Here is a 6,063-nt window from a genome sequence, read left to right as displayed (position 1 = left end):
CAGAAAAGGGTCTAATATACCCTTCAACTATTGAAAATGGTACACAAATACCCTCCTTCCATCTTTAAGCTCAAAAATACTCTTACATCGTTCTATTTGGCTCAAAAATACCCTTAATGTATTAGAAATGGCTCAAAAATGCCCTTCTTCCTCTATTGGTTCAAAAATATCCCTCCCTATTTGGATCAAAAATGCCCTTAACATTAAATTTAGGTCCAAAAATGTCTCCTCCTTTATATTATATTATTTTTTTTGATTTCACGTAGGGGTAATTTTTTTTGTAATTATAATTTTTTAATTATGATATTATATATTTTTTGGTGGAATAGATATGCATTAATTAGTATATTATTTTTTTTGCTTCACGTTGTGATGGGCTTTTTTTAGTTATAATTTATTTTATTATTATATTATTTTGGGGTTTTTTTAATTACAACTTTTTATTATTATATTATTTATAGGTTTTTTTAATTATAATTTTTTATGCCTATTAGTTTGAGGCTCTGTTTGGAGTTGGTTTCAGTTCTTAAGTAGTGGTTGTAGGGGTTGATGGTGGAATAGGGTCATGTCTGAAGGGTAAAAAGAGGAGGGCATGGGTAGATGTGTGGTCTAGGTCGAGTGTTAGGGATGGTGAGGTGAGGGGTGGTAGAGAGAGGCGAGAGGCGAGAGGCGAGAGGCGAGAGTAGATAGGTTGAGAGTAGGGTCTTGGAATATAGGGACCCTTTAGGATAAGTCAATAGAATTGGTGAAGATTTTTTAAAGGAGGAAGATTAATATTGCGTGTATCCAGGAGATCAAGTGGGTAGGGTCTAAGGCTAGGGATGTGGATGGTTACAAGATTTGGTATTCTAAAATCGAGAGGTGTAGGAATGGAGTTGGCATCTTGGTAGATGAAAAATTTAGAGGGAAGGTAGTGGAGGTTAAGAGAATTAGTGATAGGCTGATGACTATTAAGTTAGTCTTAGGGGGTTTACCCTGAACATATATAGTGTGTATGCACCGCAGGTGGGCTTGGAGGGAGAGAGAAAATGCAGTTTTGGCAGGTTTTAGATGAGGTGGTGAGAGGCGTGCCTAGCTCGGAGAAGATTGTTGTAGCAGGGGATTTCAATGGGCATATCGAGGCGTTACCGAGAGGCTTTGGTGATGTGTATGGTGGTTTTGGTTTTAGGATGAGAAATGAAGAGGGAGCTGCTCTGTTGGATTTTGCGAGGTCCTTTGGGCGGGTGGTGGTGAATTCGAGCTTTTCGAAGAAGGACGATCACCTGATCATCTTTCAAAACGCGATAGCCAAGACCTAAATTGACTTTTTGCTGCTTAGAAAAGGGGATAGGGTGTGTGTAAGGACTGTAAGGTCTTTCTAAGTAAGAATCTTTTGACCCAGCATAGGCTCTTGGCGATGGACTTAGATATTGGGAAGGATAAGAAGAATAGGGGTGCGGAGGGTAGACCGAGAATTAAGTGGGGCAGCTTGACGTTGGTGAATGCACGGGAGATAGGGGAGAAGTCAGCGAGCATGGGGGTGTGGGAGGGTAGGGGAGACGTAGATGGTATGTGGGATAGGGCGGTTAGGTGAATCAAAGAGACTGCTACTGAGATGTTGGGTGTGTCTAGGGGCAGGGCTGGTCACCATCGGGGGGATTGGTGGTGGAGTGAAGAAGATAAGAAGAAAGTGGAGACTAAGAAAGGGGCGTATGCTAAGTTGGTTGAGAGTAAGGATGAAGAAGAGAAACAGGTAAATAGGGAGGAGTACAAGCTAGCGAGGAGGGGGGATAAGCTAGCAGTTATGGCTACTAAGACGGAGGCTTTTGAGAGCTGGTATGCGGGGTTAAAAGATAAAAGAGGGGAAAAGAGGTTGTTTAGGCTGGCTAAGGCTAGGGAGAGGAAGAGTCTAGACCTCGACTAGGTCAAGTACATTAAGGGAGAGGATGGTAGAGTGTTGGTGGTGGATGTTCACTTTAAGAAAAGATGGCAGTCGTATTTTCATAGGCTCTTGAATGATGAAGAGGATAGAGTTATAGTGTACGGGGAGCTAGAGCAATTAGAGGAGCGTCGTGATTTCAGTTATTGTAGATGTTTTAAGGTGGAGAAGGTCAGAGAGGTTGTTCGCAGGATGCTAAGGGGTAGGGCAACGGGGACAGATGAGATCCCTTTGGATTTTTGAAAGTTTGATGGAGAGAATGGTTTAAGGTGGTTGACTGATTTGTTTAACGACATTTTCAAGTCGGCGAAAATGCCTGACGCATAGAGGTAGAGCACTATGATCCCTCTGTATAAGAATAAGGGTGACATTCAGTGTTGCAACAATTATTGGGGTATTAAGTTATTGATTCACACTATGAAAATTTAGGAGAGAGTGGTTGTAATACCCCGGAAAATTTTTTGTTGAAATTTTGTGCGTAAACGTGTTGGGTTCTATCTTCTAGAATAAACTATAAATTTTTCGTATGGAATGTCTTAGATTATGACCCACCATTGCGTAGAGTATCAAATAATCTTTCCAAAGATATGTGGATCATCCAAAACGGACACCCGAGCGACGAGTTATGAACATTTCGATCGAACCGTGAATAGTAGTGAATAGTAAAACGTGCAGGAAAAAAAGTACTGAGGCCTGACGTATTTTTTATTCAACGTTAAATGATCATAACTCCTTGTACATAATGATATGGGTGATCTACTATATATCAACGGAAAACTCTGCGAGTCCTCTTTCCGATGAAATTGGTTTCATCCAATTTGTCTATCGGAGCAAAAAGTTATGGTCAATCTACTTCAGCCTATCAAAAGTGAATTTTTGGGTCAATTTCAAACGATCATAACTCCTCGTACACAATGATCTGGGTGAGATACTATACATCAACGAAAAGATATGAGAGTCCTCTTTCTAATGAAATTAGTTTCATCCAATTTGGATATCGGAGTAAAACGTTATGGATGATCTACTTCAGACTATCAAAACAGTCCACCAAAGGACAGATTCACAAATTATTTGATTTTGTAGGGGCGTTTTGGTCATTTTTCCTCACCCAAATTCCGTCCAAACCCTATATAAGAGCCTATTAGAAGCATTATATGTTATATTTCATCAAATTCTCTCAAAAAGAAAACCCTAAGCTCCTACATCCAACTTTAAGAACCTCCAAAGTTCACTATTAATTCTGTAAATTTATTCAAGATTCCAAGTTCCTAGTTCAAGAACTTCAAAAACCTCCAAAGTTCACAATTAATTCTGCAAATTTATTCAAGATTCCAAGTTCCTAGTTCAAGAACTCCAAGAACCATCATTCAAAGACACGATTAATATCTCAAAAATGAGTATCGATCTAAAGTTCATCATTCAAGGTATGTGGGGTTTTTCTTCAATAAGAACTCTCTTTTATTCTTGTGCCTAAAAGTAATTTTCTTTACAAAGACATGATTTTTATTTGATTTTTATGAATTGACAAATTATATGATGACTCACATGTGTTATTATACTTATTTCATCCTCTCATGATTATGATGATTTTCTTCGGGCTATGTGAGTCTTTCATACATCCTGCATATTTCTTATAAATATTTATGATGATGATTTTTATACTACTGCATACACCCCCATATACTCGGTTCCTTTCCATAGTATTGACCCACATCTTCGGATGTGGGCTGCATTTTCTCAGAATGTAGTTTCAGGTTCGACAGTGATTCTTCGGGCACACTGTTCTACATCCTCTGTTGTGGTGAGTCCTCATGTTCCGAGGACGTGATGTCTAATGTTGGTTTCACGAAATTGTTTACATTTGATAACCGAGTATGAGTCAGTTGGGGCATGTCTCAATGGCTCGCTGGTTTTATTGATTTTCTTAGAGGCTTGTCAGACTAGTATAGATGTTGGGAGTTGACTAATAAGTCGTATTTTGTTATGTTTCTGAAATTCTTTTATTCTTGGATGATGATTACTCTGTTGATATTTGAGGGTTATTTATGAAAACCCCGTTGATTTGTGTTGAATTGAATGAAAATGGCTCAAAGGGTTAGCTTGGGGCTACTCGTAGCCTTAAGCACCGTGTGACGCTCCGGGACCCATTTTCGGGGCGTTACAGTAGTCGAGTTGAGATTAAGAAAGATAGTCTCTATTTCGGAGAACCAGTTTGGATTTATGCCCGGGCGCTCGATGACGGAGGCAATTCACCTGGTTCGGAGACTGGTGAAACAGTACAAAGAAAGAAAAAAGGATCTGCACATGGTTTTTATCGACTTGGAGAAGGCATACGATAAAATCCCTAGGGAAGTTCTTTGGAGATGCCTGGAGGTGAGTGGGGTCCCGGTGGCGTATATCAGAGCAATCAAGGACATGTATGATGGAGCTAATACCCAGGTTAGGACGGCGGGTGGTGATTCTGAACATTTTCCTGTCCTGACAGGGTTACATCAGGGATCTACTCTTAGCCCATTTTTTTTTTGCTTTGGTGATGGATGTGTTGACGCGGCATATTCAAGGCGAGATGCCCTGGTGTATGCTTTTTGCAGATGATGTGGTTTTGATTGATGAGACTCGGGTGTGTGTGAATGATAAATAAGAACTGTGGAGAGAGACGCTTGAGTCTAAAGGGTTCAGGTTAAGTAGGAGCAAGACCGAGTATTTGGAATGTAAGTTTGGTGGCTCGAGGGAGGAGGATGACGTAGTAGTAAGGCTGGAATCTCAGGTGGTGTGTAAGAGGGATAGTTTCAAGTATCTTGGGTCCATGATTCAGGGGAATGGTGAGATTGACGAGGATGTCTCTCACCGTATCAAGGTGGGATGGATGAAGTGGAAGCTCGCCTCGGAGGTGATGTCTGATAAGAAGGTGCCGCCCAAGCTTAAAGGCAAATTTTACAGGGTGGCAGTCCGCCCTGCCATGTTGTATAGAGCATAGTGTTGGCCAGTCAAGAACTTTCATATTCAGAAATTGAAGGTGACGGAAATACGGATGTTGCGTTGGATATGTGGGCTTACTAGGGGTGATAGAGTTCGAAATGAGACTATTTGAGAAAAGGTTGGAGTGGCTTCGGTGGAGGAAAAGATGCGGAAGGTTCGTTTGAGATGGTTCGAACACGTGATCAGGAGGGGCACGGAGGCACCGGTTCGTAGGTGTGAGAGGTTTGCTTTGGATGGTTTCAGATAGGGTAGAGGTAGGCTGAAGAAGCACTGGAGAGAGGTGATTAGGTGGGACATGGAGCAGTTACGGCTTACTGAGGACATGACCCTAGATAGGAAGATCTGGAGGACGCGTATTAGGATGAAAGGTTAGTGCCATTTTGGATAGGTAGGGTAGGGCATTACTTGGTGGGTGTAGTATTCTTATTATGATTTCTTGTTGCTTGTAGAATTACGATTGTTTACTAGTCTTTGTTTACTCTTTCCCTGTATGTGGCGTCTCTATGTTTTGTCTTGTTCCAGGTTTTTTGGTATGACTTTGATTATTATTCCTTGTCTTGAGCCGGGGGTCTATCGGAAATAGCCTTGCTACTTCCCCCGGAGTAGTGTATGGACTGCGTACATCTTACTATCCCCAGACCTCACTATGTGGAAATACACTGGGTTTATTGTTGTTGTTAATTATTATATAGTTTTTGTGGGTTTTACGTCACGGGTGGTTTTTTTTTAATTATTATTTTTTTAGTTTCAGGTTGGTACCAAGTTATCAAGTAATTTATGGTACATCATAATAGCTATATTTATGAAAATTTTTGTTTTTTCAAGAAATGTATTTTTTCTATTTTAAGACTCTTAATTTCCTTCCATATATTTTAGGACTCTTAATTTTCCTATATGTTTCGGGTTTCATATTTATATATTTTAGGACTCTTAATTCCATTCTATATATTTATTTAATAAAAGTCTTCAAAATTTTACCTAAAATATGTTTTCTAATATTTGAGCACACATAGATAATCATTAACTATGAGAGTATTTGCCCTTTGCTAATTATCCTATTTAAGGAATTCTTTTCTAATTTTGCACTTAAACATTAATTAATTCTTTTTAAATTTTTAAATATAACTAAAAAAATTAGTGAAAAGAGGACCATTAAATTGTGAATG

This window comes from Capsicum annuum, chromosome 2 (genome assembly GCF_002878395.1).
Source record: "Capsicum annuum cultivar UCD-10X-F1 chromosome 2, UCD10Xv1.1, whole genome shotgun sequence".
Classification (NCBI taxonomy): Eukaryota; Viridiplantae; Streptophyta; class Magnoliopsida; order Solanales; family Solanaceae; genus Capsicum; species Capsicum annuum.
This window is presented reverse-complemented; position numbering follows the sequence as displayed.